A 26757-nucleotide genomic window follows, 5' to 3' on the forward strand; every position below is an offset into this window, starting at 1 on the left:
ATAATTTCACTTTTGCTCTCTGTTTTGTTTAGTTTTGGCTGGTCAGGAAATAGCCAGGTGTCTTCACATTTTATTAGCTGCCCCAGTCACCAGCTCCTGGACCCTCGAGCGGCCCCATTCACTCGCCTGCAATCCCCCTGCCCCCCAGCAGGGCCAGGCTCCCCCCAGAAGCTCCTGCCTTGGCGGCCTGGGCTCCCTGGAGCTAATTCTGCCTCAATTTCATTTTTAAAGAACATGACAAATCACCTGATGTTTATAATTTTGAAAAAAACAAGGACATTTTTGGAGGCAGAAATAACAACCTAAGAATGATTACAATAGAACCAATGATAAAAATCACTGGTGAACCTAAACTGGTAGGTGTGCATTATTAAATGCATAGGGGACATATGGCAAACTTTATTATTTATTTATTTATTTATTTATTTATTTATTTATTTATTTATTAAAGATTTTATTTATTTATTCATGAGAGACACACACACAGAGAGGCACAGACACAGGCAGAGGGAGAAGCAGGCTCCATGAAGGGAGCCCGACATGGGACTTGATCCCAGGTCTGCAGGATCATGCCCTGGGCTGAAGGCAGGTGCTAAACCACTGAACCACCCGGGCTGCCTTAGCAAGCTTTATTTTGTTCCACGCGGAAGACTTACAGAAAAGGTTTATTATTTTATTATTTTATTTTATTCTCTACCTGCTGAAAACCATAAAATTCTAAAAAAAGATTAGTCATCAGTGCAGGGTTGGGTGAGATGTTTTAATACCGTTAATTCTTTCCTTGGGATGGTGTTTTCTAGGGATGTCACAAATTTCTGTGGCAAGTTTATGTGGAAGTTTATCTTTCTTTTAGATACCCCAAGATTCACAGGTCTTCTGGAAAAGCAAATAAAATCAGAAAGGTGACCGATTAAAATACTGTATTTTAAAGTAAAGGGTATATCATTTTGGTTCCATTGCATCGCTTATCTTCTTATCTGCTTTATAAAACTATCTCCAAAAATATCTTAAATTTCTAGATCTCCACCATTTTGTTTTAAATCAAGACAGTTTTCTTTAAAATCGCCATGAGAAATATTTGAAGTGAAACATGTCATTATGGTAGCATCAGGTACCATAATTGATCTGTGTAACACTAATACATTAACAGTGGCCCCTATTAGAATCTTTGTGAGATTTTTAAAACCTGACACCACATGTTTTCTTCTAATCAGAAGATGTCACTTTGAAAGGTGGTTGTAGTGATTTGATTTTGTCAAAATTATGCATCTCACAACTTTGGAAAAATATTTTCCAAAAGTTGAACAGCAGACCATTGTGGCAGCCTTGAAGATGAGCCTTGCTGATCTCCAACTATGGGGATTGTAATTGGCCAAGGGCCCCAGGCACTGCCCTCTGAGACCCACGGCCATGTTTGCACTTCTCCAGCCAGTGACAGAAGGTGACAGAGATATTAAGGCAGGCCTGTTACTGAAAACATGAGGGCGCCTCTGATGGTCTACTTTGGCTCAAGACTTCCAACCATTTTCAAACTTCCATTAGATTGCATGGCAATCTAGGATGCTTCCTTCCATTCAGCCTTTCCTCCTTCTTTCCCTCTGCATTTCCTCACCTGGGGTCAGACTTGTGTCGCAGTCTTGAGTTCTTTTCGCTCCTTCCATTTTCTCTCACCAGGCATTTCATCTGATACAACTCTTGCCCTTTTGATTTCTTTATCTTGCTTCTCAGAGGATCTGGCCTATGACACGAATATAGAAAAATCTGAATTAACCATAACCAAACATAATTTCTATGTGTTTACTAAAATAAATAGAACAAATAAAAGTCTAGCCTAGTGTTAAATCTATGTTTGAACATATCGAGTGCATGATCCTAAGGCTTGCCTGTGGTCTCAGTGTGATAGATAAATGCATCAAACGTTATCTACCAATGAGATATCTTATGCTGGGGCGCCTGGGTGGCTCAGTTGGTTGGGTGGCCACCTCTTGATTTTGTCTCAGGTCATGATCTCAGAGTTGTAAGTTCAAGCCCTGTGCCAGGCTCAGCACTCAATGGGGAATCTGCTTGAGGATTCTCTCTCCCTCTCCCTCTCCCCCTTCCCCTGCTCTCTTTATTCTCTCTCAAATAAATAAATATGTCTTTAAAAAAATAGATGTGCTTCTGATTAAAAGTACACATTGAATGTCAGGATTAGCAGAGGGAATTAAAATAAAATAATATTTTTGGAAGGCTCAAAATTAACAAAGCCTAGGAATATTTGAAAAACACATTTTTCTCTTCTGAGAGCAGAATATAGGGTGCTGATAAATATATTTAAGTATTTTTATTTTTATTTTATTTATTTTTAAATATTTTATTTATTTATTCATGACACAGAGAGAGAGAGAGAGAGAGAGAGAGAGGCAGAGACACAGGCAGAAGGAGAAGCAGGCTCCATGCAGGATGTGGGACTCGATCCCGGGACTCCAGGATCATGCCCTGGGCTGAAGGCAGGCGCTAAACTGCTGAGCCACCCAGGGATCCCCTATTTAAGTATTTTTAATAAAATAATAATTATTATGGTGATGTATTGCCATTAAAACATAAGGGGAATGTGTACAATGGGGTATTACAAGTTATTAAGGAGATAATATCGATTTTCATAAAGGGGGCTCTTTTCTAATGTGGCAATGCTGCAGACTCAGTCAGGGGGTTGGTACTCTGAGTGTTTTTCTGATCATAGTGATGGTTTGCCCTGGGCCATTTGTATCTTGCTACCTGGTTGTCTTTATAAGCAGGAATGTTGGTTTATAAGATAGTTGAATGGAGTTTGGGTGCAATTTATGGTCATGGATCTTCTCTCTTTATACCTCTGTCTTGCTCAATAAATGCTCACACTGTGTCGTTAACACTGTGCTGTAAACAGCTAATTAAAAAGTTCACACAAAAGAGCTACAATATAAAGACCAATCACATTTGTCTGGAAAGCCAGTTGCTTTATGGAACCACTGTTCTCTTCCTCTAGGCTTTGGCAGGTAAGAGTCTTTTTGCCCCACCCATCAAAATTTTCTTCCATTTGCCTGTAGGCTATGCAAGACCTTCAGAAAGGGGTAAGCTCAAGGTGATTATAAAAATAAATTTTAAAGATGCTTCTGAAAGAACAAAGATTTTTGAGTATATGGATTATTTAAATTTTTAGTTACTTTTATAAAAATTAATCCAACCATCTATTTTTCACCGAAAGGTATAATACAATTTTAGTTGGAATTTTAAGCAGTTTGTGGAAACTAAACTTTAAAAGCAATGTATGATTTTACTTCAGAAACTAACTTAACCATTTATTATTTTATTCTAGAATGACTATAAAGAAATATCTGACATTTTCGTTGGTATCTAACAGAATAAAAGGTAAAGTGGGAGGCCCATTAACCCAGGAGTGCCATAAAGATAGTTTTTAAAAAATCTTTTGTACTAAAAATAAAGGAGAATGATTTACAATTCTAGGAGCAATTCTGAAAATAAAAGTAAATTAAGCATTAAAAACATCATCTTTAGCACTTCTGTTAAAGCTCTTCTCAAGTTTCCAGTAATACCTGCCTCTTCTTTGTTTCTTCTAATCACCATGTATCTGCCTTCCTCTGGTCCCCAGCATTCAGAACCCGCAGTGGCATGGGAGGTGTCTCTGAAGCATCAGGGTGGCTTGTTGAGAGCCCTGGTGCTCGCAGAGCCTGCACCGCCAGGTGCTTAATTGGCTCAGCTAGACTAACTCAAGGCACCGCCAGGTGCTTAATTGGCTCAGCTAGACTAACTCAGGGCGAACTCTTCCAGAGCCGAGACTCATGTTACATTAGCCTCAGTGACACCTTTTAATGCTTATGATATTTTTCTCCCTCTGTTTCAAAAGTGCTCAGGGATTTGCAGGATTGTGCAAAGAACTATGTACATAAACTTTAAAAAAAAAAGATAATAGAAAACATTAAAAAGCACTGCTCATTTCACTTTGTAATTTATTTGCAAATTTATTCCTTAAATATATACATATTTAAGTGTAAATGTAAATATAAATATAGTGTTCCTGAGATGAATCATACCTGGTCATGATGTATTATCCATTTTATGAATTGTCGAATTAGATTTGTACAATTGTGTTTAGATATTGTGCATCTATGTTCATGAGGGACATTGTCTATACTTACTTTCTCCCATATACAGTTGAACCTTGAATAATATGGGTTTGAACTGTGCAGACCCACTTATTCACAGATTTTTTTTTTCCAGTATGGTACCATAAGTGTATCTGAAGTGCATTTACAGGGCAGTCTGGGTGGCTCAGCGGTTTAGCGCCTGCCTTCGGCCCAGGGTGTGACCCTGGAGACCTGGGATCGAGTCCCACATCAGGCTCCCTGCGTGGAGCCTGCTTCTTCCTCTGCCTGTGTCTCTGCCTCTCTTTCTCTCTTTCTCTCTCTCTCTCTGTATGTGTCTCAAGAATAAATAAATAAGATCTTCAAAAAAGTGCATTTACATTATGATAATAAATATTAAACATGGGAGGAATAACTGATGTTCATGGACATGTAAAAAAGGAATGCAATTTTTATATAACCAATCCTCTAATATTTAAGAGGAATGATTCAATCTCACAGTCCAATAGAATTCTTTTTTAAAAAAATCATTTTCTTCTTGCTGCCATTCCTTCTTCTATCTCAGTCATCCTTTTTGTTTTTATGTTTTCTGTGGTAGGTACTCACAACTTTTTCACACAAGTGCATGGAATTTTCTTTTCATTTGCTTTGCATATTCTCAAAATTTCTTTATATCTTTCTTTAGGTCTTTGATAACTGATAATTTCAACCAATATCCTTTCAAAATGTGGAGAAGAAATTATTTCATAGTGTTCTAGCACTCACCGAGACTAAAGAGAAATCTGATATTCATTTCATTGTAAGATACCAGATTTTCCACTCTGGAAGCGTTCTTGGTTTTTCTCTTTATTTTCAGAACTATTTATAGGCATAGACATTTTATCCATTTATTATGCTTGTATGTGGTAGGCTCTTTTAATCAAAATATACAACTACTTTAACTCAAGAGAAATTTTTTGAGTTAAAAATTATAATGTCTATTATTTAATTGTTCTGTGCTTCAGTTTTACCATCTATAAAGTGGGGGTAATAGTATTTTATTGGATTATTTGGTAATGTCAAGTTCTTAGAGCAGTGCCTGGCACAAAATAGGAACAAAGTATGTATTCTGTGGTATATGGTAGGTCTACAAATAACTCTACATTATGGGAAATTTCTTTAATTTTATGCCTTGGTTACTAGCTTGGACGTGAGAGCTGTTCTTTCTAATCACATTATTCACTGAATTTTTATTTCAACAATCACCTGTTTAAAATTCCCAAGTCTTTCATTGTCTGCTATTTTTTTGTAGCACCTTCTCTTTTTTTTTTTTTAACATAACTATGATTCCTCTAATCTCTGTGGATTACATATACACACATGGATATACTAAATTAATTTACATTTATTGTAATTCTTGGTTTAGATGGATATAATTCACTTTAATAAGACTAAAATAACTTCAAAATATATTACACTGATTTCAATTTTGAAATGCTTTAACTTAGCTTCTGTTTTTCTTTTCCTGACTTCTATTGGATTGAGTTATCTTATTCCCCTCTTTTCCCTGATATTGGTGCAAATTGACAGATTCTATATCAAGTCTTTTAATTATTAACATGAAATTTTATCATGTATATTTGACATAACAGTCTACAATTAATTGTTGCCTAAATCTTTTGTCTTAAGAGAGAATCAGGACTTACAACTATTAAACTCTGAATAGCCCCTTTAAACATAAATGCTATTTTTGTCAGAATTTATTTCCATTTATTTTTTAATTACTCACATGCTTACTAATTTCGTTGCTTCCTAGTGCTTTCTTGCCAACACTCATTTCTTTGGAGTATAATTTCCTCCTCAAAGTATGTTGTTGAGAAGTTCTTTCTCTGAGAATATTTTTTAAATTCAGTCTTCGAAATTCTAAAAATATGTATTTTTCTCCTTCTCTTGAAAAACAATTTATTATTTTGAAGATATCACTTGAGGCCTCTCCTTACCGTTTGTCTATTTTTAGAGGTAATTGTCCTTTCTTTTTGGTTGATTTTAAGATTTTCTTTGCATTTGGTGTTCTGAGCTTATCAACAAAACAGGTCAAGATGTGAGTTTCCTCTTATTTATTTTTTTAAGGCTTGCTCTGATTTTAGGATTCATGTCTTCATCAATTTTGAAAACTCCTCAACCATAATTTCTTTGCCTCTCCCCATTTTATTTGTATTCTCCTTTTGAAACTTCTTTTAGATATATACTGGATCTTCACATTTTACCTTCCATATCTTGTAACTTTCCTTCACTCTTCTCGCCCTTTATACCTTTATGCTATAATTGGATACTTTCCTCCAGTCTATCTTCCAGTTTATTAACGATCTCTTCAGCAGTGTCTAGTGTGTTGTTTAGTCCATCCATTTAGGTTTATGTTTCAGTGACTATATTTCCCTTTCTTACCCACTACATCTGATTCAGTTTCAAGTGTTTATTTCTTCTTATAGTGTCCTCTATATCTCTGTAGTTTCTACTTCCTATTGTCATTTAAATTATCTTAAATATAATTATTTTATGATCTGTTGATGAGTATCATATTATCTTAAGTGCTTGAGATACAAATCCTTTTGTTGTATCTTCTGACTCTTACTTATGCTTGATCATTTTTGCATGTGTTCTGTAATTATTGATCATGAATTCATCTTCAATGGATTATGGTTTTTCTGTGACAGTTCTTGGGTCCTGTTAGTGGGAGGGTTGACACAGAACAGTTTTAGGTTTGTTTCTGCCAGATATCAGATGTAGGGAAACCAGACTGGGAACAATTTTTACATATTTTTTTGGCATGGCGAGTCTTTCATCAAATAGATTAAATTCTGACTCCAAATTCCCATATGGTTCTTATATATTTTCTTTGCTAACCTTAAACTCTGAGCAAAGATAAAGTTCCTTGTCATATACATGAACTATTGAACAGTATTTTTCTAGTCTCTCTTTCACTGAGAAAACAGACTGGTTTAATATAAATCTATGAGTTTCAATTACTACACACTTAAGCATCAAAGGTCTTTTCTTCTGTCCCAACATGGATATCAGAACCCAAATGCCTTGTTGTTTGAATTTATTTTTTGTATGATAATTCCCTAGATCCAAAACATTGTATTTATTGTTTTGTTTTTCAGCTCCTGGTTTTGTTTCTTAGGAATTTTACTCTCTTTTCCTCCAAGCTCAAATTTGTATTAATATCTTTTGTTGTTGTTTTATTTTACATTTTAATTAATTATTTAAACAATATTTAATTATTTTGTATACCCACATGTGGCTTCTCAAGGCTAAATGATACAAGGTCTTGCAGTTTGTGTTACAAATTTTGTCTTATCCTAAGAGCAGTAGGAAATTTTTAGCAAATGAAAGACATAAGATTTGTCTTCAAAAAAGATCAGACTGGCTGCAAGTAGAGAAAGACCTCCCTCAGCTTATCTCTTGGCCATTTTCCAGGGAGTAAAGGATCATTTTGGATGTTCATCCTCAATTTTCTGGTTTTATTGAGACAAGATTGAGCATGGTTGCTGATGTCACAGGTTATTTTTTTCCTTGCCACTGATCACACTTATATATGAGATATCAGACTATTTCCCGAGTAGAGTTTGTTTTCTTTAATGTGTTTTCTGTACATTGGTTGCTACCACCAGAATTAGTCCAAGTGTTACTTTCAGGCAGCTCAAAAGGTATAGTAGTTTCAGCTTTTCAGGATAAAAATTTGAGAAATTTAGAGATGTACAAAGGTTTTATATAAAAGAATATGATCAGTAGTAATACAACAGAATTTTCAATTTCCTCTTAAATACAAACCTGGTGGCACAGCGGTTTAGTGCCGCCTGCAGCCTGGGGTGTGATCCTGGAGACCTGGGATCGAGTCCCGCATCGGGCTTCCTGCATGGGGCCTGCTTCTCCCTCTGCCTCTCTCTCGCTCTCTCTGAATGAATAAATAAATAAATCTTTAAAAAAAATAAAAAATAAAAAATACAAACCTGCAAAAATCATGATACTCTATATGTAATTGCTGATACATGTGAAAGTTTTTTTCAGGTTTCATTTCCAAATATTTCGTTGATTCTATTATCTGGACATTTCTTCAAGCTTTTCTTATCACACCCAGTCCCTCTTCATTAGTTAAACTATTAACTGCATATAAATTCTTTTTATTGCTCATTCCATCAATCATGACTTATTGATAGCTTTCAAATTAATGAATGATTATTTCTCATCTTTCAGAGCAAATGGCTTATACAGAGATTACGACTAAATATTTTATTTTCTTCTGAGGTAATGGTCTTGCTGTCAGGATCTCCTTCTTTGCTCCTCATCCCTCTTATCTCAGAAGCAAGCATGATGAGTTCATGGATTTAGAAACAGCTCTATGTAGCAGAAGTGAAGAGCATAAAGCAAAGGGGGAAGAATAGCAGAAATTTGCAATAGAGAAGATTGTAAAGGCAGGTCAGTGCTAGACCATTATTTAAATGAAAGCTCTAGGATCCTACCAAAAGATTTTAAACATTAGGAATGGTACAGTAATCCCAGCTGTTACCCATCCTATATAGAGAAGATGGAGTCAAAAAATTGCAGCTCCCATCATGTTTCCTGTAGTTCAAAAATTGTGAATGCTTCCTTATAGCCTTCTTGACCAAGATCAGATTGCTTTAAGATTTCTTGGTCACTAAGGCACACAAATAGCTGCAATTAATGGAAAAATGTTCAAACAATACCATGTTACTATTAAAAAAAATAAAATGAATGGGTACCACTTCAAGTCAGTGAGACAGATGAAGTTAGAATTAGATCATTATGGGCATGAGACTTCATTAGGGAGATGGAAAATGAGTTCTATTTTTGTAAGTACATGTATATATATGCAGCTGTTTAGCTGCTTATAAGTTGAACAAAGATTGATAAGACTGGGCAAGAGGATAGTTCAGGGCAGAAGAATTACATGGACACCAGAGGGGGCATCTACAGGACGCGTGAGGAATAGGAAAAAGCCTGACCTGTCTGGACAGAATTGAACAGATCACTACCTAGAGAGAGATTGAACTGGGACAGGGAAGATCACTGGACAAAGGCCTTGACCTGAGGGAGTGTATTCTTGAACAGAAATGGCACCTACAGGAAATTTTATTTTGAAATTTGGTGAGGTTCAAGAAAGACCTAAGGGGAGAAATTTTGCAGGAAAAAACAATGCTGGGCAGCCCCGGGGGCTCAGCGGTTTAGCACCTGCCTTCAGCCCAGGGTATGATCCTGGAGACCCGGGATCGAGTCCCACGTCAGGCTCCCTGCATGGAGCCTGCTTCTCCCTCTGTCTGTCTGTCTGTCTGTCTCTCTCTCTCTGTGTCTCTCATGAATAAATAAATAAAATCTTAAAAAAAAAAAAAACAATGCTAACACCCACGAGCCAGCTCTATTCTAACAAGTGTATGGTAAGTTGGAGCGTTGAATTCGTTTATCAGAATGGAGAGTTCTGAGGAAGCGAGAGGCAGGAAGATTTGGGTGAACTGGGGACTGATAGCTGCGGGAAAGGCAGTGCTGTTGGAAACGTTGGCTCCTGACTTGAGTGAGTACTGAGCAGTGAAGACTTCTGTGGAAATTCGTGAGGCAGGAAGAAAAAAGTATACAGAACTCAACCACAGCTATAACTAGAACCTTCCCCAGCTCTGTTCAACAGTGTAAATTGTGATCCCTATTTATTTTCTCAACATGTTATTATTCCTCTGCATCGGTCGGTTTTGAAGTCTTTTCTAAAGTTGTAAAAAAAATAGAGTTCAATATTCTCACCGTAAACCCCCCAACTTAACAGTTTTACTGTATTTACCTGTACGGTCATACTTGGTGTTTACAGTTCCAGTTAGACTTGTAAGAGGTTTATCCTTCATCAGATATAAAAATCTATAATTAGCAGTATTTCTCTCAGCTACTAATGTAAAAAGGATCCACACATATTTTGAAAATAAATAAATATTTATTAATTATTTATAGAAATAAAGGGAACACTTTTTAGAATCACAGAAAATATAACTTATGAAGAAAAATAAGGATCCAAACATAACAAGACATTATACTTGATGGAAGGTAACATACATTTTTAATGCCTTTTATTAAAAATCTAGTGTTACCCTTTCTTTTTTTCCCCTCTTCCCTCTTTCCCTTCCCCTACATTCTTTTTCTTCCTTCCAAAATGAAAGAATTGATAGTTTTCATCAATGTGAAGTGGTTTATCTTTACTTAGAAGAATGAAGAAGAAACTCTTAAGTAGCTTTAAAATTCCTCATAAAACACAAAAAGATTGAATGAAAATCTTTGGAGGACATTATTCACCCATAAGTCTTGATAATTTGATGCTTTTTGTGGGTATGATTTGTGTGCAAGTTGTGTTAATTATACATCATGTTTAGAAAAATACTTTTTTTGTTGAGCAGTGTAAATGTCACTCTCATTAGCCATCATTATTACCTGCCAGCAAGAAGATGCTTTCAATGAATGATAATTTGCCTTCATGGTCCTGTGGATGCATACAAGTGTAAAAATTATTTTTTATGTTATTTTCAGCATTCATAACCCTTTTTATTCCTTTCAAACTGTTTTCAGACCAACTTCTAAATTTGAAAAAGAAAAAAAAAATGGTCTCATTATAATCCACTACTTTGACCTAGTTCAGATTGATTCATGGCCAAAAGAGAGCACAGACTCATGCAAGACCCACTCTTTTCAGAACCAAATTCTAATAATGGTACAAGGTAGGGTTTTGTTGTTTTGTCTTGTGTAAGATTTTATTTATATGAGAGAAAGAGAGAGCATAAGCAGGAGGAACGGCAGAGGCAGAGGGAGAAGCAGGCTCCCTGCAGAGCAGCGAGCTCCACGCAGGGCTCAATTTCAGGGCCTGGGATCATGACCATGTCCAAGGAAGCCGCTTAACCAACTGAGTCACCGGGAGCCCCAACAAGGTAGTATTAAAGTTGAGAGTGTGGGAGGTACAATCTCTGATATAATACTGATGATCTAAAATGTCCAGTTTTAGCATGACCAATATAAGTGACCCCATCTTTGTTCTCCTTACAACTAGAGAATGCCTATTGGGTCTAGATATTAGTGTGCTTTTAATAAAATATGCTCTTTAAAATAAATTTTATATATATATTCCTCCATTCCTCTGATATTATCACTATGAAAGATTTTATGCTTTTCAAATAATTTTCACAGCCATTATCTCTTTCTTTTGACTCGTACAGTAACATACCATGATATGATCAGAGAATCCTAGAGATTATCTACCCCAAATCCATATTTTATGGCTATACTGAGACCCATAGAAGGAAGATGATACACCAAGGGTGCAGCACCGGTGGCCAGCAGAGAAAGCACATTTTGTATGCTGCATAGTTGACATGGGCACATAGGAAACTCTTAATACGTATTTGCTTAATCAGATTATTACTCTCCTTTAAATATGAGCAAAACCCAAAGGCATGGAGAAGGAGGTGACATAAATGATATATAAGTTGATGGTAAAGTGGGGCTGGACATTTGAATCATTGTTTACTTGCTCTATCTCTGGACCTGACACACAACTGAAAATCTAGATTCTAAAGAATATGTTCAAGGTTGGAACTTCTAAGGAGTTATTGGACAGGGAGCCAGGGATCAAACAATAGACTATTAAACATTTTCACGGAGGAATATGGCCTACCCAGAAAGGAATAGAAATTATTTAGAACCTGTTCTGTAAGGGCATCAGTTCCCTGTCCACGCACCATAATCCAGCTATAATTGCTGACGGCATCTACTAAGTTCAGGTGTTATTTCCTTTAAAAAGTGAGAAAGTTCTTAGGACTTTATCAGTATGGCAAAAAGCTTTTCCTTAAGAATGACTGAAACCGCAGGGCGCCTGGGTGGCTCAGTTGGTTAAGCTGCTGACTCTTGATTTCAGCTCAGGTCATGATCTCAGGGTCCTGGGATCCAGCCCCATGTACGCCTCGGTGCTCAGTGGGGAGTCCGCTTGAGGATTTTCTCTCTCTCTCCTCTCCCTCTGCCCCTCCTGCCCTGAGCTCTCTTGCTCTCCTTCTCATTTTCTCTCTCTCTCATAAATATTCAAAGAAAAAAAAAAGAATGACTGAAACCACAATATAGAACGGATGATAAAATATTCACTAGACACATTAAATGTTATGTTACAAATTTCAAAAATATACAGAAATGAATTCAGTGGGATTCTAGGCTAAATTTTCAGACTCTCTACAGGTAAAGCACTTAGCCAGATATATTTAAGGAAATTATTCCTCAGTTTAATTTGCAAACTTTTTTGTATTTATCAACTCATTCTGCATTCTTTACAGACACCGGTCTCATATTCATCTGTAGTAAGTTGGTCATTGCCCTGTATAAGGGCTGATAAGTTCTATATTGCTGGCTGTTCTCAGTCTTGTTAGCAATTTTTCAAAGACCAGAATTCAAATACAAAATATTAAGCAGCAGTAGTGGACGATAGCGGTTGTGGTTTAGTATGCTGAATTATATCCCTTCTTCCTTTTGATATTTGGTATTTGTGCTTTCAAACTGCCCCCTCTTTTAGAATTGCCTACCTCCCCCATCTGTATGTAGTTGGACTGATGGTGTCAACCTGGTATCTTGACCCCCTTTTCCCGACCAGACTAGACGTGTGAGTTGTATCTGGGCACACAAACAACTCATCACACACATCAAGGATTCAGAGAACAGCTGATGAGCCCAGTTGGAACAGGAGTGTTCTTGAGACTTTTTAGCTACGGGGAACCCACCTGGCTTGCTTTTAGGGTTATGAAACAAGAAAGTGTGCGTTTGGATCTGCTCACAGCCATCTTCTTTTAGGAGACTTTGTATAAATTTGAATAAGGTACCCTTTCTCTTAGAAAAGCTTTTAATGATCAGTCTATTTTTTATTTTTCCATAATAGCAATTACAATAAATGTAATGCCATTCTGTTCAGGCAAATTAAATGAAATTGTTGAACATAAAATAAAGAAAATACAAATATTTAATCACAATATATAGGAACTCAAAGTTACTGTGATATAATAAATCAAAAACAGTTACAGTTCCCTCTTTTGGAAATAAACTTCTTTTTGATGTTTATCAGTTCCAATATCTTGTTTTTTTCTTGAGATGTTATAGGCATTAAATAATTTTTCATGTATTTTCACTTGAAAAAGCTATATTCTCCAGTGGTGTCTGGTATGAGAAAATTTAAGGTTCTTTTAATGTCACAGTCTGTACTTGGTTGTTAATTGATTTCAAGGGAAAAAGTTGACATAGATGTAGTAGTTAAAGCCAAGATTTTTTTCAGTATCATGAATCTTCCTTTTCACAGTAATATTGTTATACCCAATATAGAAAAAAATGGTTGGTTTTGAAATTTAATTTTGGAATATAGACCCCCTTGATCAAGGAATTTGTGTCCAAAATCAGTTCTTTTACTCTTTTCACTAGTATTATTCATGTTACAGTGATATATATTGGTATCAATGTCAGGAGGCTGGAATTTGTTTATTGACATTCTTAAACAACATTATTGCTTCCTTTTTCTTCAAAAATATACTAACCCTTTTGATAGTTTCAAGAAAATTATGTACATTGATTTTTGATCCTTGCATAATTCTGCTCACAATACTAATTTTACTTCAAATATGACTGATAGATCCTGAGCATTTAAAAAAGAAATATTTGAAATTAGAACTTTGGTTTGTTTTCTAGAAAAATTTTGTTAATATTATCAATAGTTTCAAAAACTAAAGCATCCTACCTCCAGTTGAGTTTTTGGTGGCATGATAGCATCAACTTGGCCATCTTATAACTTAGTCAATAAAAATCTCAAGATGGGTTTATACTCCAAAGTTTCATTGTAGCTGAAAAATAGTTGTATTTATAATATAAACTGTGATGATATCAAGAAAGAACTTACCTGAATTTTTCATTATCAAATTTATATAGTGTACATCAATAAGTAATATACAATGTCTAAATTTTTTCCTGAGGATATTTTTGTGATCTGTTTTGTTTTCCACACATACTTGTTGATACTGTTGCATGCTTAGCCTTTCAAATTAGTTTTATCTAAATGTAATTTTTAAACACAGTCCACTAACATGTGTATAGTAATTCTTTTGGAGCCATGTGTTCTTTGGACCAAATACTTGCACCTTGGAAATGTAAAATGTGATCTGTAAAATCTAATAATAACTTTAAAAAAATGCTGCATGGCTTATATGAAAATTTGATCTATAATAATTGAGAAATATTTAACATTGCTTTATATCATCCAAAATAATTTCATTTATTGCATCTGGTATAATTTTAACAATTTGGTTTTGTATTTCATTCCTCAAATGGCATATATGTATTATATATGATATATACATGATATAATAAATGTATTATTATTAGTCATTGCTATGGTTTCTACCAAATGAAAAAATATTCCCATTCCTAGGTTCATAAAGTCTCTTGGATGATTCTCTGAACACCATGATTATCTTGCCAAAAATGGAGTCATGTATGAGTTAAATGACATGTATGAGTTATATGGTTTCCCCCATTTTGACATTGTCTCTGCAGCATTATTATTATTTTAAATACTTATTTATTTATTTGGAGAGGAGCGGAGGGGAAGAGGGAGAGGAAGAGAGAGAATCCCAAGCAGACTCCCCACCGAACACAGAGCCCTGTGTGGGGCTTGATCTCCCAACCCTGAGCAGAAATCAAGAGTCCGATGCCTAACTGATTGAACCACCCAGGCACCCCTTCTTCTGCAGCATCATTAATGACATTTTTCAAATCAGATATCACTTTTGAACACTTAGTACTACTGGCGTGGGCATGCATTTCCATTTCTTCATATTTACTAAAATCTGTAATAAATGCTGCCCACTCACATCCTTCTTATTCTTCAAATTATCATTTTTTGTATCCTCAAGGTGTTTTTTTTTTTAAACAATGCAGAATCTTTTCAGAGAGAATAAAGTGACCAGGATATGGGATTACTTTTAACCACTTGGATGGCTTTTGTGTGTTTAATAGTTCCCCGAAGCCTCCTAATTGTAATGTAGTGTCATTCTTTAAACTTTAAATGTCTTACTCGATAGAGATAATTGGCAAAAAAGTTTTAGTATTAAATGATATTCAAATTTTATGTCTATGTACCTGGGTTAGCAGAATATACATTCAGTTCAATGAAATTTTCAGTTTTTAAATTTTGTCTTGTTTTGCATTTTTTTAATCAGAAGTTTTTTTAATCAGAAGTTTTTTAATCAGAAGTTTTGTCTTGTTTTGCATTTTTTTAAATCAGAAGTGAAATTCCCAGCCTCTACTTTCTGTAGAGAGCATTTTGTTCAAAGTAGTAACTATGAACATTTGTCCTTTTACTGCAAATGTTTTGCCATATGTGTGTGTGTATATATATATATTCAATATTCCAAGTATTTTAAACTTCCCTTCTCTAATGATTTACCATGTTCTGTTTTCTGATCCAGAAAATTCTTAAATTCATATTTTTCTGATACCTGGAAAAAATATATCACAATTAGTATTTTGTTTAAAAATTTGTAATATTTGAAAAAATTGTGTGATAAGCTATTAAACCTTAGCAGCAGTTAATTTCGTATTGATGAATTTTCTATAATAACTACTGTTATAATCATTAGATTATTATATAATGATGCCCAATTTTTGTCTGAGTAATACTTTGTGAGTTATAACTGGTAAGTTACTCTGGGTTTTTACAGAAAACTTGAAGCCTAATGACTAATTTAAACATATATTTAAATTGAAAACTGAGAAGTTCTGGTCTAGCATAGTTAAATGACAGATAGATACATAAGCTGCAGTTTGAAAGATCAACTTATTCCAATCATACCCCAAAAAGAGATTTTTTTTAATGAGGTATTTACCAATACATCAGTCCAAAAAAACAAAAACTGCACTTTGTTTAGAAGCAGAGGTTATTTGGGACGCCTGGGTGGCTCAGTGGTTGAGCGACCACCTTTGGCTCAGGGCGTGACCCCGGGGTCCCGGTATCAAGTGCCACATCGGGCTCTCCACAAGGAGCCTGCTTCTCCCTCTGCCTATGTCTTTGCCCCCCTCCCTTATGAATTAATAATAAAAAATATCTTTAAAAAAAGCAGAAGTTATTTTAGATGTTAGATCAATAGGTTTGATTATTAATTCCATTTCTCTAAGTCACAGTGAATGACATACATTTACTGTATTAGAATAAGACACCTACTGCCAGGTGTCTATTATTATTGTCATAATAAATACAGAAATTGCCCATCTTTAGGGTCAATAAAACTGTAACCATAGACTTAAAGGAGTCCACGATGGAACTAATATCCCTTTAGATGTGGTGTCCTTGTACAGTGCAAAACCTATACAACCACACACTGTGGCTTCGACTCAATCCCATGGAGAAAACCCGTCAGCACCTGAGCTTTTCCAGAATTCATGTTAGCTGAGGTAAATTTGATCTCTTTATCAATCCTCTCTTCACTGTGGCATGTTTTTGTATGACTGAAAAAGATCATTCTTGCCAGCATTATGCATTAGAAGTTGTGTCTGTGTGGTACTACTTTGGGAATACAAAGTCCATACCCTGGCAAGTTTGCTTTAACCACTGCAGCCTGAAAAAGTTTGAAGCTTTTTGTCTGCATTGAGGGATACTCTTCCTTTTTTTCGTTTTGTGAACAAATTGGAGGGATTTGGACTCTAGGAAAAGCCTGCTCTTTGCTTGGATATATCACAGGACCCAGGTTCAAATACTGGCCCATCTGCACTTGACTGTTAGATGTCTTTCACTTGTCTTCACTTGAGGTAAAGGGTGGGAGCACACAGATGACACACGAGAAGGCCGGGGTTGGGTGAGAGATCTCCTAGGAGCAAACTCATTGACGGTGCAGGGAGTTGTCCAGGTCAATTTTCTACCAATGTTGATATGTTGAATATACATTGCTCAAATGAGATGATAAAAAAATGTGTATATATATTAATATGCATATAAATAATATGTATACGCTTTGAGAAATATAAAGCTAGAAGGTGTGATTTATTTCACTCGTTGGTAGCACAACAGCTTGGGAAAGAAAGGTGAGGTACCTAACCAGTGGTTCTGGTTCCCAGCTAAACATTAAAATTGCCTGGGTCTGGGGATCCCTGGGTGGCTCAGCGGTTTGGCACCGCCTTCGGCCCAGGGCATCATCCTAGAAACCTGAGATCGAGTCCCACGTTGGGCTCCCCGCATGGAGCCTGCTTCTCCCTCTGCCTGTGTCTCTGCCTCTCTCTCTCTCTCTCTCTCTCTCTGTGTGTGTCTCTCATGAATAAATAAATAAAATATGTAAAAAGTAAAAAGTAATAAATAAAATCACCTGGGTCCACATTAAAGATAAGGATTCCTAGTCCCTACTCCAGAGATGTGGGATCAGTAGGTCTGACATTGTGCCCAGGAATCTGTAGATTTTTAAAACTACAGAGGTGACCTGCTATCCATCCAGCTACTGGATTTTCCTTTTATTTTTCCACTCTGATTCTTCCAACTTTCTTTTGTTCTGTATCATAGAACAGGCCTGCCTCTAAAAGTGATCCTTTAAAAAAAAAAATCACGAGAGAGGTGCCTGGGTGTCTGGGTTGGTTAAGCATCCACCTCTTGGTTTCTGCTCAGGCCATGATCTCAGGGTCATGGGATCGAGCCCCACACTGGGCTCTGTGCTCAGCACAGCAAGGAGTCTGCTTATTATTCTCCGTCTCCCTCTGCCCCTTCCCACGGTGCACAAACGCTCTTGCTCTCTCGCTCTCTCTCTCTCAAATAATAAGTGAATAAGTCTTTTTTAAAAAATTACCAGGTATCTACCACGTACATAGAATTGTCAGCAGCATTATAGGAAATACAAACAAAATCTAATTCTTTATAAATTGTAGTTGACGTGCATGGTTACATTAGTTTCAGGCGTACAACATGGTGATTGACAACTCTAGGCCTTGCGCTCTGCTCGGCACAAGTGCAGCTGCCGCCTGTCGCGCACAGCGCCTAACGATACCCCTGACTGCATTCCCTGTGCTGCACCTGTTCTCCTTGGGCCTGTTCATTCCAACACTGGAAACTGGTACCTCTCGCTCCCCTTTACCCACTTTGCCCACCACCCCACCACCTTCTCTTCTGGGAACCACCAGTTTGTTCTCTGTATTTATGGTCTGTTTCTGGTTTTATTTGTTTGTGGGTTATTAATTATTTCTTTTAAAAATGTCCTTTTATTTTTTTAATTAAAAATTTAAAAAATTGAAATCCAGTAGCGTTAACATACACTGCTATATTCATTTCAGGGGGACAACATAGTAATTCAGCACTTCCATACAACACAGGGTGCTCATCCCAAGTGCCCTCCTTAATCCTCATCACCTCTTTAACCCTCCCCCCCACCTTCCCTCACCATCAGTTTGTTCTCTATAGGTGAGAGACTATTTGTTGGTTTGCCTCCCTCTCTGTTTTTTTTTTTTTCTCCTTTGTTCGTTTGTTTTGTTTCTTAAATTCCACATATGAGTGAAATTATATGGTATTGGTCTTTCTCGGACTTATTCCACTTAGCATATACCTTCTAGGTCTCTCCATATTGTTGCAAAATAGGAAAATCATTCAAGATCCAGTTTTAAGGAGGTTAGACTCTAGTAGGGGAGATAAAAGATAGTCACTTACAAATGGTAAGGCTACGGGCAAAATCATTACACTACCTGTTCCATTCACAACAAATTGATGGTGCTTCTCCAGGTCTTGGTTGTTTTAACCTATGCCCCGTGTCATCGGCAGGGCTCCCTAGCTGGCATCCGGAGATGAAGGGCAAGTGAAACACTATATACAGGTTGAGGGCATTGACTATAATAATGCTTTGTCTTATGGAAAAGATCGGAATAATTAATAATTCCTACCTTGAGTTAATATAAATAAAGAACTATATTTTAAGATTTAATAGTTCATGGAGGCTCACAAAGTACCCTTTCATTATTGTTGTGGATATATTGTCTACGTTTAGCTAAAAATATAAAAGTGCTGTTTTCTGAACTGATCTATAATTTATAAGGAACATAATTATAATTACAAATGCTACCATATTATTATTATTCTGCATTCATTGTGTTAGAATGATAGCTTAATGCTCATGACAATTTCTTCCCTATTTCTCCATAACTGATTTATCACTTGTCTGACCCAACTTCCCTGCGTGCCATTGTTCCATTTTCTCTGTACCTCTCACTTCACAGAGGAATGTTAATAATGGAATATGTTATTCAGCTATTCATTTGCATGCTTCTGAGATGCCATGATCTGTAATTAATCACCATTACAAATATTCTCATATAGATGCCTTATACATATATACTCTTACCGGGTCACTGAACTAATAAAACAGCTTATTCTAAGCATTGTTGCAAATCACAGCCTATGGTTACGAGGCATTTAGTAAAACGCATCAGGTAAGCGTAGATTTGTAAGATATGTTTCAGTCAGGTGCAAATATTGGAAATCTTTTGTTTTGAAATCATACATATGCTACCAGGATCAAAAATAACCACTTTGTATTATGCGTAATAAATAGTACTGTTTTTATTGCTTTTACATATTTATAAAATAGTTTTTTAAAAAACTGGCGAAAAGATGGGATTCTTTTTCACCACACAGTGAAGTTGGGAGCATATTTTTTTTTTTTTTAAGTTGGGAGCATATTGACACTAAATAGAAAATTTTCCCCTGGCCTCGTGTCTTTCACTAAAGTTAAGGAACTTGCCAGATATTAACCAATTAAGAGAGCTATGCTTTGAAGATTTTAAGTGAAGTATCTTCCCTCTAAATGTATTTCTCTTGATCTGCAGAACAGATGGATTTCTCAAAAGTCAGGGGGTTACAGGGACACCTGGATGGCTCAGTGGTTGAGCATCTGCCTTCGGCTCAGGTCATGATCCCGGGTCCGGGGATCGAGTCCCACATCGGGGTCCCTGCAGGAAGCCTGCTTCTCCCTCTGCCTGTGTCTCTGCCAATCTCTGTGTGTCTCTCATGAATAAATAAATAAAATCTTAAAAAAAAAAAAAGCAAAGGTAGGGGGTTATAAAGTCAATATATCTTCTCCTACTTTCTTTGGGGAGAATTGTATCCTTGGAGATGGGAACTCTCTATTCCTTTTTTTCCCATTAATTTAATGGCACTGACCATAACACGGGAAAGAGTTTTTTCTTCATCCAGTAAGGATGAAAAAGCTACACGTATGATACTTGGGACTCAACTCAGTCCAAAAATGCCAACTCTGGAGCAAGGATATAGCCAGAAATTGAAATCACAATGAAATAATCAGATGAGTATCAGAAACATAGGAATCAGAATTTCAGCTAGGCCGAGGCGCCAGAAAATTTGTTATTAGGAACATAGCTTGTTTGAATGAAGTTTGCTCATCCTTTTATCTACTCAATCATTCACTCATTTATTCATTCATTCAACAAACATCCATGGGCCACCCACCCTGTGCGAGGTCCTTCCCTTTATGGGACTCGAACTGAGGGGTGTAGGAAGTGGGGGTGGGGAGACAACATTTGTATTTGATTGGAATCGCCATATGAGTGTTAGTACATGGCTCTATATGAAATGGGAACCCAGAGGCTGAGGAGGCAAAGATTGAGATGAGCTTACAGCATAAACAGGAATTGTTAGAACAGAATAGTGTACAAAAGCATGAAGTCTGGCCTAAATTTCCAAGCTGGAAGTCAGTACAGGTACAATGGGAGACCAGATGATGGGAAGGCAGGAGATGTCAGTGAGCACAGTGCAGTGCAGAGCTCAAAGACTGGGAAAGCAGACAATTCAAATCCCAGGTTCACCTTTTATTAGCTACATTATCTTGAACATACCAACTTATTTGGGCCTTATTTTCTTTAATTGTCCTAAATAAATACTACATTGTAAAAATAAATAATGGATACTAACATCTACCTAGCAATGGTGTTGGGAGACCTAATGTTAGAATTCTAGTATTACTGATTTATGACTTCGTCCACATTACTAGCTAACCAACAACAAGTCAGAGCTCCTTTGAGTTGTTTTTAGAGTTTATTATGAGTTCTCCCCTAATGCTCAAATTGTATATTTATTTGCCATGCAGTCAGGACTCCCATTAACAGTGTTCACATCCATTCCATATCATTTTTTTAAAAAAGATTTTATTTATTTATTCATGAGAGACACAGAGAGAGGCAGAGACACAGCAGAGGGAGAAGCAGGCCCCCTATGGGGAGCCCCATGTGGGACTCGATCCCAGGACCCTGGGGTCACGCCCTGAGATGAAGGCAGACGCTCAACCACGGAGCCCCCCAGGTGCCACAATCTATATCATTTTTGTAGAGAATTTGGTCTAGGTTTCCTATTCTGAAAAAGGAGGTAGGGGGTGAATTTTTATGAAATAATCAAGTATACTATATCTTAGAAGAAATGAATTGACTTTGTCACTAGGGGGAGACCTCGCCAGGTTTTGAAACTTGCCCCAAGTTTCACAGAGAAAAATGTTTCCTTTCTTTGGCATCTCAGGAGAAATGATGGTGTAGGAAAAGGCAATGAGTCTCAACAGGACTGGTACTTTTTTTTCCTTTTCCTTTTCCTTTTCCTTTTCCTTTTCCTTTTCCTTTTCCTTTTCCTTTCCCTTTCCCTTTCCCTTTCCTTCCCTTCCCTTTTCTTCCTTTCCTTTCCTTTCCTTTCCTTTCCTTTCCTTTCCTTTCCTTTCCTTTCCTTTCCTTTCCTTTCCTTTCCTTTCCTTTCTTTCCTTTCCTTTCCTTTCCTTTCCCTTGTACTTCTTTTAGTGGCCCTTGACTAAGGGTGTTCTATATGGTGGAGAATAAACCTCAGGGGATACAGACACCAAGGCAGCCTCAGTGACTAAACTAATGGTTATAAATTCAATTCCCTTGAGTTTCTGGCAGTGTTACACAGCATCCTGGAAGCATCATACGGAGCCCACATTCTGAGGGGGGCAAGTCCAAGGGGAATTGAATGTCCTCATGGGAGCCATATGAGAGAGCCATGGACATTTAATCACAACCATGTTTTCTCACTGGAATTTTCAGTGACCATAGACAGTCTCTGTATATGTGTGTATATACTTTCTTCTATTACATATTTTCCCCAGTAATTACACTTCACTATGTAATCTTGGATCATAAGTGCTTGTGAAGAAGAGAAGGTGGTCTATCTTGACCATTCTAGAGAAGGACAAAGCCAAGGAGTACTAGGGAGAGAAATGCCTCTCAAAGATAACATTCCATGAACTAATTACCCAAGGAACTAACTCATAGAGGGTGTGCTGACACAGGTATTAGAATTATATTCAGTTAATTAAATTTCTTATCAAACAGAACTTCAAGCTTAGAACTTGGTTAACAGCAAACCCATTTAACATCTTCGTTCTAACCTAGCAGTGCATATATTTTATTTTATGGAGGATACTTGGGAATAAAACAGTAGGCTTTTATTTAGGAAAATCAAGAATTAATATAAACATGAAATATAATTGGCCATGAAGCTGTTTTAAAAATAATTTCAGGTATACTGTAGATATTAAATGCTTCTAACTGTACAATTTATAAATATCAAATTCTAAACCTCTTACCCAAGTGCCAACTTACATTTAACAACTTGGCTATTGGCTTACTGAGCGTCCTTTCTTAACTTCTTGTGAATTCCATTAATATAAAGTTCAGAAGATTCAAATTATACTATTATGGCTGAATTGGGTGTTTCTAGAAAACAAATGGAAATATTTTAAGAGTACCTTTCCTCATTATAAAAATGAATGCATGATAAAGAAATTTTAAATCCTCTGTAATTTCTTCCCTAAGTGATAACCACTGTAGACATATTGTTATTTTCTTTTAGCCCTTATTCCGTGAACATTTTTTTGCAAAGTTGAAATCATTCTGTATGTACAATTTTATAATCTGATCATATCTTTCTCCCAGAGACCATCCTTATGGTGTTCCCATACTCATTGCTTTCTACAAATGGAACACATTTCTTACCCTCCTTTGAAGCACAAGGTCAATATATATTATTTTTAAACTCCAAAGTTATTCATCCTTTTCTCTTATCATTAAAAGTCTTTGTAAATATAATTTTGGTGGTTGTAAGATATTTCATCACAGGGATATATCCCAACTCTCTACAAACTCCTTATTGTTAGATATTTACTCGTGTCCAAGAAATAATCCTGTAATTAGTGTCTGTTCATAAAATTTTAGCCACATTTCACTGTGTTTAATAAGGATCTTTTGCACTGAAAACAAAAAGCTATCTTTAGCTACCATAAGATTAGATAATTGTATTTTAAAATAAAAATTATAAACCACTAATAGTAGCAGTGCCAAGAGTATAAGAATTACATGATGTATTGATAATTTTTTAGGACATTAAAAAATTCATGTCCGGAATAGAATATAGGTTTTAGATGTTTCTCACAGTAGCGACTTCAGATTCAGCCTTTTAGTAACTCCCAAGGCATAGACATTGGATTCCCTGGTAGTGTATTCTGAGATGGAGTTTGGGGGTATCATTGATTAGGGATCAATATCTCTGAAATGAAGAAGGAGAGAGTAGGATTGGGGCAAAGGGAGAACTGCAAAGCAGGCCTTACTCAACCTCAATCAGTCCAGCAAGGAACTTAGACCTTTTCTTTGTTCAGTTGGCAAACCTGTGGAATGCCCCCCAAAGGGCGTGACTGTGGGGGAGGCAACTGTGTGCAGCTGAGCCTGAGCCTGAAGGACCCTGATAGTGGGCAGCTATGCTGTGCCCGTACTTCCTATAGCTGGGTAGCAAATCCTGCCTGCAAGGGAGCTATAGGTGGTGCATCTCCTGGTTTTACCACATTGGGAAGTTTGTCAATATGCTATAGGATTGGGTTAATATTGTTTTTTAAAAAAAAGATCATAAATATTGAATGTTTCTTTGATAAAGATTAGATTCAAGTCTGATTAACATAAAACTCTAGTAAAATAAAAATTGATTGATCTTAGCATAATAAGAATACATATTTCAAGCAATAATCCAGGATCATAATTTACAATGAAATAGTAGAAGCAATTTCTATTAAAGTCAGATTGCCCACTACCACCAGAATTATGTGATAGTCCTCTGGAAATTCCGTCAGGGCAGTTAGGAGAGGAAAGAGTAAACGTTTTAAATAAAGGAGGGAAAAGACAGGATTATCATTGCCGGCCCATGATACGATTTTTTAAATCTAGAAAACCCAAGAAAAATAAAAGTGATTAAGACAGTAAAGAGGGGATCCCTGGGTGGCGCAGCGGTTTGGCGCCTGCCTTTGGTCCAGGGCGCGATCCTGGAGACCCGGGATCGAATCCCACGTCGGGCTCCCGGTGCATGGAGCCTGCTTCTCCCTCTGCCTGTGTCTCTGCCTCTCTCTCTCTCTCTCTCTGTGACTATCATAAATAAATAAAAATTAAAAAAAAAAAAAGACAGTAAAGAAATTCAGTCGATAAGTTGCTTATAAGTTAATATATAAAATTTAGTAGCTTTCCTATATATTAGGGGTTGACATACTTTTTCTATAAAGGGATAGATAGAGTAAATGTTTTAGGCTGTGGTCATACAGTCTATTGCAATCACTCAACACTGCTGTTGCGGCATAAAAGTAGCTAAGACAAGGTGAAAACACAGGGATATGGCTGTGTTCCAATAAAACTTTATTTAAAAAACCAGATTTGATTCATGTTGGCAGGCTGTTGACCTCTTCTCCATATATATAAAGAAATCATTGAGAAATTATAATGAAAGAAGAAATCTCATTCAGAACAGCAAACAAAATAATTAAATATTATAATCTTGATTAAAACTGTGCAGGATATTAGAGAAGAAAAACAAAAGAAATTTCTTTCAAAAGGAAAGAAATTTTAGAGAGAGAGAGCATGAGCAGGAGGGGCAGGGGAGAAAGAGAATCTTGAGCCAACTCCATGCTTAGCATGGAGCCTCATGTAGGACCTGATCTCAAGACCCTGAGACCACGACCTGAGATGAAACCAAGAGTTGGTCGTTTAACTGTGTCATCCAGGCTCCCCCCTAAAATAAATTTCAAGCTGAGAGAGAATAATAACATTTGATATTATGAGAGAAGTTAAACTCTTTTTTTCATATGTTCACTGACTTCAGGTATTTTTTTTTTCTAAATTGCTTTTTTATACCCCATTTTCAATGTATTTGGTTGTTCTCTTTTTTATTTATATGAGCTCTTTATTAGTTGTGGAAACCGTCCCTAGGCTGTCTTTTTCTTGCAAATTGGTTTCTCAGAGTATATGAAGAAATTATAACTTTTTTCCCTTATAAATTTGAGGCTTTCTGCACTTCCTAGAAATGCCAGTCCTTTATATTACTCAGGACTCTGAAAAAGGGACATCTTCTGTGAAGCTTTTCCTAATTACCTCCCTAAAATAGTAGTATTCTTATCATTGTTTAGATAAGTAAACTAAAATCAGAGAGTAAATAGCTGGCCCAAGATCACAAAGCTAGTGGGTAGTTGAATCTGGAGCCAAAATTTAAGCTCAACATTGTGTGACCGGAAAGCTAATATTATTATCTGTATTACCTCATCCCATTCTCGCCTCATCCACCTCCCATGGGTAGGTTGGAAGACACACAGGGTCCTAAAAGATCGATCAGGAAGGACATATAGGGCAGCCCGTGTGGCTCAGCGGTTTAGCACCACCTTCAGCCCAGGGCATGATCCTGGAGACCCGGGATGGAGTCCCACATCAGGCTCCCTGCATGGAGCCCGATTCTCCCTCTGCCTGTGTGTCTGCCTCTCTCTCTGTCTCTGTCTCTGTCTCTGTCTCTCATGAATAAATAAAGAAAAATCTTTTTTTTTTTTAAAAAAAAGGAAGGACATATAGAATTTCTTCTGGTAGGACATATTTCAACCTTATCAGTTTGACCAACAGTTATTTCATTTGGAGTTTTTGGAATTATTTTACTATCATGTACAGAACTTTTGTTATTGACTATTTTATGAGCATTAATGCACTCTCATTTTTAGTACCCATCATGGAAATTGGACATTATTATGTGCAATTATTATTATTATTTGCCTTAGGAAATGTGATTCCTAGCTCTGATTCCTAGCTGGATTTATTAATGAATCCTCATAAGTATAGTATTTGTTATTCAGAACATTATTTAGTAGCAGAACCATGATTTTCAGTAATTAAGAGTTTCTACGAAACTCTTTTGGAATGAATTTTCAGATTTAGGAAAAATAAAAGGCTGATTAATGGCATATTCTTGCTAAATGTCATGAAAACAAAACATATGCTCTCTGTCAGTAAATCAAAATTACTGGTAGTCCTAGAAGAATGCATAATCAGATGAGTAGGTAATATGCTAACTCATTTTTGTATTTGAGTTCATAGATGAATGATTAATCATCTACTGACCATAGGAACTATATTATTTGGATTGAAAGGTGGAGGCTTAAGGATTCTGCTCAACAGGTCCCATTTGCAATAAATTCATGGTTCAAAAGCACAGAAAACTAAAACATTTGATTTTGAATCAATGATGAAGATGTAAGAAAGG

General features: G+C 36.4%; 1 long non-coding RNA gene across 8 annotated transcripts in view; it reads right to left on the minus strand.

The window, feature by feature from the left end:
• Positions 1-739: 739 nt before the first annotated feature.
• Positions 740-26757, minus strand: part of LOC140635956 (uncharacterized) — a 52825-nt gene continuing 26807 nt past the window's right edge. The window contains exons 2-8 of one of the 8 annotated variants that reach the window (XR_012033313.1): positions 22806-22919; positions 15613-15664; positions 13909-14011; positions 10587-10635; positions 7935-8058; positions 1613-1738; positions 740-876 (exon numbers count right to left, since the gene is read on the minus strand). This is a non-coding gene — a long non-coding RNA (uncharacterized lncRNA). The remainder of the gene's footprint in view (positions 877-1612; positions 1739-7934; positions 8059-10586; positions 10636-13908; positions 14012-15612; positions 15665-22805; positions 22920-26757) is intronic. The other 7 variants (XR_012033315.1, XR_012033314.1, XR_012033316.1 and 4 more) reach the window with 7 other exon arrangements.

This window comes from Canis lupus, chromosome 6 (assembly GCF_048164855.1).
Source record: "Canis lupus baileyi chromosome 6, mCanLup2.hap1, whole genome shotgun sequence".
Lineage (NCBI taxonomy): Eukaryota > Metazoa > Chordata > Mammalia > Carnivora > Canidae > Canis > Canis lupus.